This window comes from Phodopus roborovskii, unplaced genomic scaffold, assembly GCF_943737965.1.
Source record: "Phodopus roborovskii unplaced genomic scaffold, PHOROB, whole genome shotgun sequence".
NCBI classification, from domain to species: Eukaryota; Metazoa; Chordata; class Mammalia; order Rodentia; family Cricetidae; genus Phodopus; species Phodopus roborovskii.
The window spans coordinates 27852496-27867497 of record NW_026125391.1 but is presented as its reverse complement, the minus strand read 5'-3'; positions in this window follow the sequence as shown (position 1 = coordinate 27867497).

Genomic DNA, 15002 nt, shown 5'->3' with positions numbered 1-15002 from the left:
CTAGCAACACATTCTTGACTTGACAGTTGTATCAGGTATGGAGCAGGACTTTCATCCAATCAGGAGGTGGTTGGTTACACATATGATTGTCATACCACTATTTCACCAAGGGCATTTTTGGTAGCCCAGTTTTTATTGTAGCTTCCAGAGCTCACTTGTGAGTAAGACTAGAGATGATCTTTCTCTTCTGCTCGTTTTGCACAGCACCTGCTAGTTTTGCATAGCACCTTCCACTAGCCAGAAAGGCAGCAATTTCCAGGTAAGTACTATTCTTTGACCTAAATATGTAATATTTTCAGCAACATTGTCTTACATTTAAGTTCTAAATGATAACCAAGATTATTGACGTTAACCTGCAAGGTCTTATGGACTGTGGGACTTCATTGGCCAACAATGCCAAGAAAGATGCCCCATTCCTGGCACTGGGGTTTTTCTTCATTAGCATGTACCTCTTATTTAGTAACATTTTGTTACATTTTGGCTGTTTGAAAACATAGTAAGATTGATGTTGTTGGTATGAATCATTAGCTGACATCTCATCCTTTACTATTAACTCAGTAGATAAAATTGAGTAGAATATATCCATTACTTGATTTTTGACTCCATATGTTGAAATTGATCTTTTTCTGGCAAATTATATTGAGTAATAAGTGTTATGAATCAACTACATTAACTCCCAAGATAGCAAAGAGCACAATATGACATCATCTGTGTGTCTTTCAGGGATTCATGATTTTGTATTTACCTTCATAAAAACAAACAAATGCATATTTTAAGTAGAATATTACTTCTATTTATGTTTTCATTTTTCATATTTATTAATATATTTATTTTTATGATTACCTTATCATGCTAGACAAAGCCTCAGAATTATTATTGTTCTAGGCTATGAGAATTTAGTTAAGAATACTGAAAATAAGAGTTCATTATCCAAAACAAATGACAGTTCTACCATGTAAAAAAAGATATTTCATCATTCTCGTATGCTTGTAAGAATTTGAAAGTCTGGGTGAAGGGAAAGACATTGCAGGAGTTAGGGGAAAATGTTTATGATGATCTTTACATCACTGAATAATCATATGTATATGTTGTATCCAGGAATCAAACAGTATTTTAAAAATGTTTATTGAAATATTATAACCATGACCAGTAAGGGCATTGAAAACTGGCACAAAGTAAAATGGTCAGCCTGCTAAATATTGTTCGTTCATAACAACCAGTAGGGTGAATGTTATTCAACTAGATCCCAAGATAAAATTCTCATGACTAGTAAAGAGATAAATCAGGACAACAGTTTGGGTATATAACTAATAGTTGTGATGCAATGATATCATTAATGGCCATTTTCTACACTGGGTGTTTCAAATTCTTAGTATCTTAGTCACAGCTCACTTAAATTGCAAAGTAGCTAAACATTTCATTAAGGGCCAAGTGAAAGTACAAGCTAACTAAGCTACAGAGAAGAGCAAGCTACTTAAGCTTGAAGGTCCAAGAGTAATGGGCTATTGTTTGGGACCTCTCTTTTCTGGAATTCAAAAGGGAGAGAAGTTAGATTCCAGGGGCAGGTTATACATATTTTTCTGATTTGATTGAAATATTTCAGTTATGTAAGCCTTTGTTCGGTGTGCATGTTCTTTCCAATTACTAGTATGATTTTAATCAGAGTCATATCTGTGCATAGGCATGAAAAGGTACAAAGGATACTTCACTTAGTGTTCACTCAGAGATACAATCTGCCTTATTCCTATGCGTTCTACACCAGTTCAATGCAAACAGACCCCCTTCCTGTACATCCCATTTGCGTTCTGAGGCATGTTTGAATGGGAAACAAACATAAAACTGAAGTTAACAAGATGTTATAAGAAGCCCTAAGTTGGGGTATGTGGTTATTTTGCTTAGAAAGGTACATTATTTTCTGAGTGTATATTTGCATTCATGTACCCATGCATGTGTTTGGGGGAATAGGGGAGAATGTAGGCACAAGTTCTAATTTCTTTATCAAGAAAAGCGTATATGAGTAGTATATGAGAAGTGCCCTCAGTGCTTAAGTTTTCCCTGTACCCACCCCTCTCAGCAGCATTATCTAGTTCCATAAAGCTATTGATACATGCTGATTATAATGGTATCATATATATTTACTTATTTATTATTTACATAACTCCATGCTAATCACTGCTATTATTCCATTTTGCAAATGAATAAATAAAGATAAAAGGAATTTAGCAATTTTCTGAAAATAATATACTTAATAAACAGTGGTTACAATTAAAACCCAGACAGTGTAGATTCAGACCACCCTTTCTACGTAATTAATGACAACCTAGGGAATTTCACAAGCTCCTTGAAGTTCAATGCTATAAACTTCTTTAAACAAGCAATAGTATGCACTGTTATATACTTAACTATGAATCAAATATTTTCTTATAGTTCATCAAACTGTGTCCGTTATGGTATAAAAATATTTTTAAAAGTCAAGAAATAAGGCAAGTCATGATGTTTTATTTGAGATTTCAAAGCAATGATTAGTTTATGAAGGAAATTCATATTGGTTTCATAAAATCCATATATATGTATATATATATATTATATATATATACCTTAACATACTATATATATATTATTTGAATTTTAATTTACACATAAATTTTCAGTCCTATGTCAATTTCATCAATATATATATTATTATTTTAAATATTTATGTATTTTATTTACATATATCTGCTTGAACCTTTGTGAATTAATGTGTACCACAGGTATTGAGGTGACCCTGGAAGCCCTAAAAGATATTGGGTTCCTTAAAACTGGAGTTATAGGCTGTTGTAAGCATTCTCATGTGGGTGATAGGAACGGAACCAAAGTCCTCTTCAAGAGCAGTAAGCACTCTTGAGAGCTGAGCCATGTCTCCAGCATCAAGAAAACTTATTCTTACTGAAGAGAGGGTGAAATATATTATCATTTGTTGCTGAGCCATAGAAGTAGTCATGTGTTGTGACTTTTGTAATGATAAACCACATGAGTCAGGAAGGCCCTCTAACATAATGAATAGCATAATGTCTGTGATTTAACATTTCTTTTCCTCCTTTGTTCACTTTCTCAACTCTTCCTTCAAGTGCTCTATCTGTGGAACTGTCTGGTAGGTTTTGCCCCCATTATAGGAAGTAGTGTTTTTACTGTTTTGCTACTCATGTTCTTTTTTCCAGGGATTCATACATATTTTCATAGTTTTTAAAAAATAGTGCACTTTCAACATGATAAATCACACATTTAAAAAAAAGATGTTTGATCAATAAGCTTAATTGTCCTGAGTATTTTTAATCAGATCTTTCAGTTTTCAAACAGCTTTCATTGTTTACATACCTTAGAAATGGTAATTCCCTTGGTTACAAAAAGCAGTGTTTGAAGTGTTTCTGTATAATTCATACTGTGAACATAATGAAAGGAACTGGAATTATTCTGGTATGTATATTAATTATTCATATGCAAATAAGAATCCTAGGGCCATGCTCCACTGAAATATGTAACTTTCTACCTTTTTCTAGTGTAGTATTATTTTGTACAATTGTGCTATCATTCCTTTATATAACACTTTTATAGTTCACACAAATAAATATCTAGTCATATTATGATCTTCACTATTAGCCAAATAAATTAAGAAAATGAAAGAGGAAATTGTTAATATAAGAAATTATACTTTGTGGTTCTTCTTTTTGTCCCAAGAACCAGAAACATAAACCCATTGAATGATTTCTTTATGAGCAGTTTATTTTAAGCACTTCACCTTAAAGTGTATTTTTCTTATACTTGAGCATTTTCTATTTATAGCTGTTTATTTTCCCCTAAGGCAATATTTAAAGAAATAAAACAGAAAAATAAAGGGGCAATACCTCTCACTATCCTCCATGCCACGGATCCTTATTTCTGTGGAGTAATTTCACTGACAGAGAGGTATAAAGGGATTGAGATAAAGATAGAAGAGCTGTCATTAAAAGCAGGGCTGTTAAAATACACCTTTTGCAACTGGAAAAAAGCACTCTGTGAAACAGAGGAAAAGGTGAAACTCAAAACTGTGGGATTGACACAATGTCTCATACTTGCCAGTTGGTCCAGAAGAATAATCTTTAAGAAAGAGAATGTTCTTGGGAGATGATTTAGAGGAGTATCCTGGAAGCTTTCTGTGACAATCATCAGGCTAATGTAAATTGTGATGGTAAGAACATGGATTGGAGTGTTGTGGTTTCAGATTTCTTGTAAAATGCTGCCTTTTCTTTGCGCTAATATCTGACTAACTCTATAATGAATCGCTAAAATGGAAGAAAGTTCATCTTTGGAAGAAAGATTGCTGTCATTATACTTTGCATTGGTTTTGATCCCATTAATTTTCTTTTCCTTTTATAGTTATTTGGCTATCATATATTATGCTTAAAAAACTTTTAGAAATTTAGTATAAAAATCTGGTTAAAATGGATAATATACATACACTATTTTCAATGAAAGAAAAGAGAAAGCCCAAGGCAAGCCAATAACTAGTCTGGAATTCCAGACCATGAACTTACCTGCCTGCTCTGCCTGGGTTAGAAAACAGCCTTATAAGGCACACTATGATTACTATCTGGAGATTTAGATTTTTCTATTTCATGGATAATGAAATTTCACAGAAAGAAGATTTTTAATTTAGAGAGCAAATAAAGGAAAGGGCAACATAGAGTAACTTTCAAAAAATAAGGACTTCCAGAAAACGTTATTATCCATCTTGCTTCAGTATTATCAGTATTTTTTACCTGGTCCCTGACATGTGTCTTTCCCTGAGTCATGTATTACAAGACTGCCAAGGTCAAATGAACTCATGTATTTTATTTAGGGTCCCTTGAAGCATTGACTAATTCATCTTATCAATAAAAATGAAGAACCGGATATGTGGGTAAAAATCTGCAAGAGTCTAGAACCGGGGTTAGCTAACAGTTGCTTTTTCCATTCTCTATTCTTCCATCCAAAAGTATGTAGATCCACCTCACTTATCACTTCCTGTCTGTCTCTACAGTTTTCCAGACTACTATGGTTAACTATCAGCTAGTTCTGCCCTCTGACTCTAAGAAAACTTTATGTGTCAGAAGACAAACAAAATGTCACACATTAATCCATAGTTAGTTGTTTGAGGAGGTCTATGAGTTGGGGTACTGCTTAAGATAGTGTGTTTTCAGATTTCAAAGCCTATTACCATTTACAGTGTTTTTGGTCCACTTCATGCTTGTTGCTTCAGCAAAAGTCTCTAATAAAAGACCAAACCATATAATTTGTTGCTTTTTACTTTTTTGGTTCTTTGGTGGGCCCTCTACCCAGCTTCTCTGTAAATCACACAGAGGCTTATTCTTACTTATAAATGCCTGGCCTTAGCTTGGCTTATGTCTAGGAAGGTTTTCTAATCATAATTTATCCCATCTATCTTTTGCTTCTGAGCTTTTATCTTTCTCTATTTCTGTATGCCTTTCTTTACTTCTTTCTCCTTGGCTCATTGGGTAGGTGGGTGATGACTCTGGCGCTTTCCTCTCCTTCTCCTTGTCTTGATCCTTGATCTTTTCTCTCAGATTTTTCCTATTTATTCTCTCTTCCTGCCAGCTCCATCTATCCTTTCTCTTGCCTTGCTATTTACAATTCAGCTCTTCATTAGATCAATCAGAATTTTAAAAATGCAACACATCATTAAACAAATGTTCCATAGCACAAACAAATGTAACACATCTTACAATGCTATTCTACCACAAACCTAGGCTAGCATTACATTATTATTTTAGGGTTATTCTCTTTCAATCATACCATAATGACCTCCTTGATCTTATCTATAGCATCTAATCAAGAGGTCAGCAAGCAACATGATGATGTACTACTACTACAAGTACTACTGTAACTCAAACTACAACAAATAATAATAATAATAATAATAATAATAATAATAATAATAATAACAACTATTAAAATCTCTAAAGCATGGTTACAGTGAGCAAGCGAAAGCAGTAATAAAGTAGCCACAGGAATGTTGAGCCTGTATGGTTCCTGTTCTTAATTATCCAACTAATACTGTCTTCCTTGGGTTGAGATGCTTTCATATGTGCTTCTGTAGCTTATTCTGATTTCTGGTTACTCTTTCTCAACCTAACCATTGTTTATGAGACTTGATTTCAATTTGCAAGCTCATCTATTTCATTGTATTTCTGTGTTTGAATACTCTGTTTCCTTTGTCATGAATATGGGTGTTTCTAAACCATTTGTTGTTAGAGCCCATAAAGAGGGGTCCATTTCATCTTGCCTCAAAATCAGAGAGTTCAAAACTATCCTTAGACTGAAAGCTCTAAAGCATGGCTGTTTTGGTAGAGCCTTGGTAGAGGTTATCTTTATCTAAATAACAACAGACTTGGGCTCAGGTGTGTTTATTCTTGATCCTGAAGGCCTATTGGCAGGTGCAGCTACCAAATACCTGGAGGATTAAGGGAAGTAAGTCTGTTTGTTGTATGCTCCTTATACTCAATAAGATAACAGATGTCCTCTGCCATTGTTCCCACTTTTGGTTGGGTATTAATAATGTTAAAGAATAAACTAAGGGCATTCAGAACTGACCGGATTTGCTCTCCTGGCTCTATCCTGTGTCTTTGTCTTTCTCTTAATGTCTTTACCTAGTTTTTCTCAATCCACACTCCCCATTCAGGTATGAACCATGGGCAAGTTGGCTGGCTCTAACTACAGTCCTGCAAAGACAGACTGCAGTTAGTGTGTCTGACAGACTTTTGAGTGAAGCAGGGAGTTGTAAACTGTCTGCCTGTATTGGCAGTTTGCCAGTCATTTATCTCTGTGTCTTACAGAATTTCTGGCAGACACCTCCACAAGGCAGGAATCCTTCAGGACTGTTAACCTTAATTTGCAAGATCAGCAGTCACTCTCCTGTGGGACCTAAATATCCACTTTATACAGCAACAGTCTAGGCAAGGTTTGTAGTCAATCTTTAGCAGTTTCTTGCCCAAATGGCTAGTCTTGCTATATCAAAAGCAAATCCATAACAAGTTTCTTCTATGCCTAACTTCCTCTCAGACATAATCTTTTTTTCTGGAGCAGTTGTCATAGTCATGGGAAACCCAAAATGCATTGGTATGAATTTTCAATTATTGATACAAATTTAAACTCAGTTTTATATTATGTAAATTTCTCTTTTTTAGGTATTTTGTTTATACAGATCTTTTAAATGTAATGCATAATTAAGCATAGATTGTATATAACCACCTATAATAGTCAAAACTAACTAGATTTTCTAGATTTTCTAGATATACAGAGATATATTTGAGATGGACAGATAGTCTTCAAACCTTTCAAAGACCTTCAAAATAGCTGCCTTGTCCCAGATGTTTTGAATATTGGATCACCTGGGCCACTGCTTCAGAGCTTCATCAAACCATGTTAGTCTGGAAGGAATCCACAGCTTTTCATATTATGTGGAAATACAAATAAAATCTCTTTTCCAAAGTAAGATATCTTTATACTTAAATTTCGAAGTCAAGGCATTTTTAACATATTAAGTTGGATTAATCCAGCAGCATTTTTTAAACAGTTGTTGCTATTTCCTCCATAGTCAAACAATTCAGAGACAACACAATAGCATACAGTATCCAGATTCTCTTCGTACTTTCCATCTTTACATGGCTTTTATGATACTTGATTTCTTTTACTTTTATGTTTTCCTTTCTTTTAGACAGAGTTTCTGTTTGCAACTTTGGATCCCCTTGAACTCACTCTGTACATCAGGCTGGCCTTGAAATCATAGAGATATGTGTGCCTCTGCCTCCTAAGTGATGAGATTAAAGATGTGTGCAACCACACCCAGATATTCTATTTCATTTATAAACACTTTATCCTGTTTTTTTGCTCTCTCACAAGCCTAGGTATATTTTTAAAGACACTGTAAACCTTGCGGTTTTACTTTTACCATGTGAATCTGTATTTACTATATGTCTTTTTCTTTTTTCTGTCCATAAGTCTTTCATATATTAAACATTGATAAAATTCAAGCGGTGGCTGTTTTAGCCAAAGTGTTTCCAAGATGGCAGGGGTACATTTACCACCATCACTGAGAGCTGTGCTTACCACCTTGGTCTATGCTGCCATCAAGCAGCACCCTGCCAGTTTGGAGCTGTGGCCACTGCCAATGCCAGCTGCTCATTCACACCATTCAATGGTTAGCAGGACCTTTTAAAAGAGCCTTGCAGTTTTTCTCCACTTATGCTGAGTCAGGAAGCCTCCTTGAAAGGAGTTGGGTAAGTCTTTAGCAAAACAGAACACCTGAGAAAATGCTGTTACCAAGAAGCTGTGCTTTACTTTGTTCTTTTGTTTCTAAAACCCTTTTTAAGCTTTTGTCATCCTATGTGGAAATTAATGATGCACATTGTGGGTGCCATTTTGTAATGATTAGCTTTCTGGTTTGGCAGGTCCCACTGCCCTTCAAAGCCCCAAAGAAATGTGTGGATGCATTATTAATTATGAAACTGTTGGCCATTGGCTATAGTTTCTTATTAGCTAGCTTTGACTTAATTATTAACATATTTTCTATTAATCTAAGAATTTCCAAGTGGTCTTGGTTTACTAGGAATGCCAGAACTGCATCTCCTTTGCCTGCTACATATATGCATAGAAAAGCTGGTTCATATTTCTTTACAGAATTCCACAATCAACCCAATACTGTGCCTATTAGTATAATGTCATCATTAAATAATGGGGCTCCCTTTGAATTTCAGGTACCATATATTCTATATTTATATTTTATACTGTGTCATTTCCTATCATTTGTACTTTCAAAAATTATAAAGGGGTTCATGTCTATTCTCTATTCTGTCTCTCTCTCTCTCTCTCTCTCTCTCACACACACACACACACACACACACACACACACACACACACGTACACACACCACATGAGACCAACCTGGCATCAAGGTTTTTGCTATCATGAGGTTTTAGAGTTGAGTTCTGAGAATAGAAGGACATTCCACCAAACCCAGGTAATATTTTGTGACTACATGTTATTATAGGATAACCTAGAGTTCTTATATAGTGACTTGAATTAATGTTGTTTCATATGTTTGGGTTTTCTTTCAATGATTATACTATTCATTAAAGTAAATAGGTTTTAAATCTAATTGTAGTTGAGTGACTTTCTAGACACTAAGAAGAGTACTAAACCACAAGGCCAGAATTCATATAGTGTTAGGTAAATTTTATCCAGTAATAAGGGTTTAAAATTTTTGGATTTGATTTTCTTATTGCAAAGTAGTGATGTGATTCTGAGTCCAAAATTTCATCTTTGTAGAAGAACAATGAACAGAGAGAGGAAAGGGAACATGAGAGAAGACAGATAGTAGGAAGGGTTTTCAATAAATTAGAACAAGGTAAATTAGTTTAGAATTTTAACCTACAGTAACAGTTTGCTATTTAGGTGCTGTATGATATTACTCCTGGTAAATGTAATCAAATGTTTACAACCAAAAGGAAATATATGAGAGACTCAAGTAACTCTGCCTCTAACTTAGTCAGTGTTCTATTGCTTTAAAGAGACACCATGACCATTGAAGACATTTAATTGTGGTTTACTTACAGTTTTAGAGGTTTAGTCCACCTCAGGAAGCATGGCAGCATGTATGCAGGCATGATACTGAGAAGTAGCTGAAAGTTCTATATCTTGATCTACAGACTCTGACCATGGCTTAGGTTTTTTGAAACCTTAATTCCATTACCAGCAACATATTCTCTCAAATAGGTACACACATTCTAATCATTTCAAATACTGTGACTCCCTGTTTAACAAGTATACAAATCTACTATGTGGGCTATGTGGGCTATGGGGGCCATTCCCATTCAAACCACCCCAACCACTAAAATTTAACTTGGTAAACCAATTATATTACTGGGGTCACAAGTGTATTGGTGAAATGTTATTTACAGAATAATAGATCACTCAAAAGTATGTCACATTACTAAAAAAAAATCTACCTAGCATTGGAGACTAGTCACAAATTCTGGAATCTTGAAACTCTCCACATGAATTCAAGGCAGCTAAAAGGTGGGACAGTCTCTTCTCAATGGTCATTAGCCTTATACAATTTTAATGAGAGAGGTTACTTGTGAATCTGGAAAGTTTAAGGACATTAGGAAAGATTTGACTCATTTGATTCTGGAGTCTAACTCAGTCTCCCTTTAACACTTTGAGTCCTAAATACGTTCTGTCAGGATGAAATCTTTTAATTAGGAGAAAATTTCTACATAAAAGTTAAAGGCTCTTACTGGTATACCAGTGGCATTATGATGGGGTAACCAATCGGTTTCAGGTTACAACTAAGAAGTTTATGCTTTGTACTGTGGACTTAGCCAAAAACTCACAACCGCATAGTCATAGAACTAGGGATAAACATACTGTCATTTTACTAAATGGGGATGTCATCAAACTAAATTTTAATATTTGCCTTTAAACTGTTAGTCTAGAATAAAGAAGCTTCCCTTCCTATAAAAAAGAAGACAATGTAGAAATTCATGGCTACTCAAATTGCTCACAAAAATGTTGGAGGTCAGCATTAAACAAATCACTTACACTAGCACTTCAGTATTATCAATAAAGAGGGGATGAACAATGTAGAAGAGGAGCTATGTTATGGCCATTCTGTAGCCTAAGTTCTCATACATCCTCAATAACTGTAGTGGTGTTCATAGGTTTTGAGCCAGTAAACAGTCATAGATCATGCGGTGTGTGTTTGTGTGTGTGTGTGTGTGTGTGTATGTGTGTGTGTGTGTGTGTGTGTGTGTGTGTGAATGGGTCTTTATCCTGCCCAGTATAGAGACTGGAAGTAGAGAGATGCTGAAGAAAGAGAAGTCATTGTCTTCTGGGATACATCCTATGTTGTATTACTTGTGTTGCAATGGAGACCTTCCATGTCCAGGCTCACAAGAGTAGCTCTGATTAAAATCAAATGGTGAGAAAAAAAAAAAAAAAAAAAAAAAAAAAAAGAAATCAAGAGTATGTGACATTATGACTTAATGGGAGAAAATAATTGCTGGTAGGGGAAGGGATAGGAGGATATAAAATAGGTTGGAGGAATGAGTGTGACCAGAATGTAAACCCTCAAGTAAATGGGAGATAAGTACTTCTTTCACTTGGATAAAGCCAGCTTTTTTGATAGTTTGTTCTACAGTCAGACAACAATTATTAAAGGTCTTAAGTATTTTACTAAGAACTATTTTTAAAGGAAACCTCTGGTTGTTTTGTAACAACAAGCTCTCTGGCACACCTGCATTCATGTTTTATTTTTTCAATATTTTTATGACTATGTTCTTTAGATTGTTTGGTATTCAACTACACAATTATTATAATAAATAATGCATATTTTGCTTTTGCTTTTGCTTATAACTTAATCTGAATGAATTATGTTAAAATTTGTAAAAGAAACCCACTCCTTAGAAGTGTTCTCTTAACTTGACTTCTGACCTCTCCAACTCTGATCCTTCAGTGTTCTCTTATATATTTCTCTACAACTTGACTTTTGATGTTTTATGTTGAGTTTTGAATGTTGGATATTTTTTGTACATTGCTTCACAAATGATAGAAATGTTGTGTTTTAGAAATGTTATGCATAGCATATCAACTATAGAGCTCACTCTCCACTCTCTGAGTCTTAAGTTGCAAGACAATTCAGACCTAAGTTAAGAGCAGTTTTTCCACCAGCCTCATCCCTCTGCCATGCTACACAGACAGAGACACTGTATTGGATATAAAGCTGTAGGCCAATTACTATTTTCTTATTGGCTAGCTCGGTCTTAAATATTAACCCATTTCTATTAATCTAAGTATTTCCATCTCTTACTGGAGAGAGGGCCTGGAGTTCTGTTCTCTCAAGTCTGCACATCTTGAATTCTTATTAGTCTGGTCCCACCCTGAACCTGCTTCAAATAACAAACAGAGATGCTGTGTTAGATATAATTCTGTTGGCCTGTTACTCCCATTTCTTATTAGATAGCTTTGTCTTAAATATTAACCCATCTCTATTCATCTAAGTATTTCCACGTGGTCTTACCTTACCAGAGAGATGGGCCATCATTCTGCTCTCTCTGTCTTCTATCTTGAATCTCCTCCCTACTACTTCCTCTCTCTACCTAGTCCCCTAGTCCTGCCTATCTTGCTTCCCTTTTGGCCAACAGTGCTTTATTCAATAACCAATAAGAGAAACATATTTACAAAATGACATCTCCCATCAGATCTAAACCTAAATTAGTCACTAAAAATGGTTTTATATAAGCCTTAGCTAGTTTAGAAATTTTACTATTGTCACATAATTCATCTTAATATATATCTCTAATTAAATCACTTCATACTTTTATAATTTGGATTAATCTAAGAGTAAAAGAAAAAATATATAATATTGTCTAGGAACTACATTCATGGCTTCTAGGGTACACTGACTCTGCTAAGGATTGGGTTTTCTGTGCTAATGTAAATTTTGTAATACTCAAGCACATGGAGGCCTAATAATCTAAATTGTCTGTTTATGACAGAACTGAAAAAAAAATTGGTTTGTGTTACATCTGATGTATAATATCTAGTATAGTCAAATATGTTACAATCAATGGAAGGAGTAGAAAGTACATTATCCTTAAAGTCTAAGATTATTGCTATTTATGATTTTCATCACAGGATCAAGTTTTACAGTATTTTTCTTGGAAGTTTTAGATTTATTGTAATTAACAGCTGAAAACTGCATCCAAAATAATGTTCATGTGAGATTTTCTGAAAGGACTTACATGGTATGAACTTTCTATTTGATATTTTGCTATTTTATTGACACTTGGTGATTTTACATTATTTTAATTTCGTTCTAGGAGAATATACTCAAGAAAAACACTGCTGGCTCCAAAATTCCAGCTGGGTTTTATTCACTCTGATTTACCCCATAACCAGACTCAATGTCTACAAGCAATGTGAACTGGAAAGTGGAACAATTAGCTGTTGAATATTGTCCCTGCAGCTACTTTTCTCCTAGTTGTTCCTTAGTGTCATGATTATCAGAGCAATTATTTCTTCCTTTCTAGTGCACATGCTGCCATAGCTCAATCCCTGTGGCACAAATATTTGATGAAAATGGTCTTAGGGTGGTAGGATTTCATTACTGAGAAAGCACAGCTTCTGATCACACTCCTAAAATAAAGGACTGCATTTTATGTACATCAATAATACCTTGCCTGAAAGCTATGCAATGGGAGGCTGGCAATTTACAATAGAATATTTCAGCTGTGTCTCTAGCTGTATTTTCACTGGAGCTTTGAAAGCTTTGAATTTGTTTTGCCATTGCTCCATAGAGAGAGGATAGAGTCTCCACCACCAAGTCTGCACCACTCAAATTTGTTTTAGATGTCAATTCTGGGGATGACCCACAACTACTTAGATGACAGAGTGAACTTTCTTCTCACAAAATGGTTCTCTTAGGCTGGTTTATCTTTGGAGCTAGTTCCCATGGTCTGGAAGACCAGTACTTGGGGAGAATGATTTTGGAAGTTTCTAGTGATGAAATGTAAGGAATCAAGGTGATGGCACTTACCAGTGAAGCTGAAATGGTTTGAACTTCTTATTGGTACTGATACCAATGAGGCTGGACATTCTTATCAGAAAGGGGAAAAATTATGACATAGTTCAAAGTTATCAGAAAATGGGAATCAGATATTTTATTTTAACTTATATCATTTTCCTATGAATGAATGAATGCATGATATAAACTTTCTGATCATAATTTGAATGCTTTTAAGATTCCTGGAAAATATAAATATATTCTCATTTGTACATATGAGTATATAAATATATGTAGATATTTAAATGAGTTTTTATTAACATAAAGCAGAAAAACACTATATAAGTTTGTATGTAGCATTATTTGGCCTAATCTTTGATTTTAAAATATTTGCTTATGATATTCAGATTTTAGGTCTTCTTAAAATTCTCCTAGAAATCATCATCAATAACAGAATGACCACTCTATTTTTCAGAGTTTATGGCTTATTGGAACCCAGATTAATTTATATTTGTATCAAATTCTCATAAGTACATCCATACTGATAGTGCTGGGATGACATTTTCAGGTTGCTTAATTTAGACTGGGGTGGCTTTAATAATTTTCTTTCCTATTGCCTTGCCTCTGAGGATGTTCATGTCTATTAATATTACTGAATAGATTTGAGTTATCTACCTGAAATACCTTTTTATAGTATTCAAGCTAAAGAATGTTATTTTTAGTGTAGTTGTAGCCTATCATGATACCATCTGTAATATTTGCCCTGTAAATCTTATACAAGGTAGACATGATTTAATTGAATTGGTATCAATTGAGAATTTTTGTGACTTTAGAAAAATTCCAATATTGCTTGATTTTTTTAGTCATTATCTTTTTGACTTAGTATTAAGTTATTTAATTTAAAGAATATGGTCTAAGTCAGGAATTATAGATTAAATAAAATTTGCTATTAATTTGAAATATGATTGTGATTGAGTGATAAACATCCTCTCTTGATAGGAGATGTCATTCTGTAATCATGTTTCTCTTATTGGTTAATGAATAAAGCCCTTTTGGCAAAAGGAAGGCAAATAGGCAGGAATAGGAGGCAAGGAGAATTCAAAGAGTTGTAGTAAAAAGTGTCAAGATGTAAGACATGAGAGAAGAGGTCCAGACCCTCTCTCTAGTAAGACAAGACCACGTGGAAACACTTAGATTAATAGAAATAGTATTTAAGACAGAGCTAGACAATAAGAAATGCTAGTAATTAGTGAACAGTTTCATAATTATTACACTCTCTTTTCATGTTGTTTGGGGATTGTAGTGGCTCTGGGATCAGGCTAGTGTGAATCTGCTGTTAACACTCTCCATCATATTACAGATTTCTGTAAAAGTCAAAAACTAAATATTTATTTAAACGTTGTGTGTTGTATGGTCTCTGTGA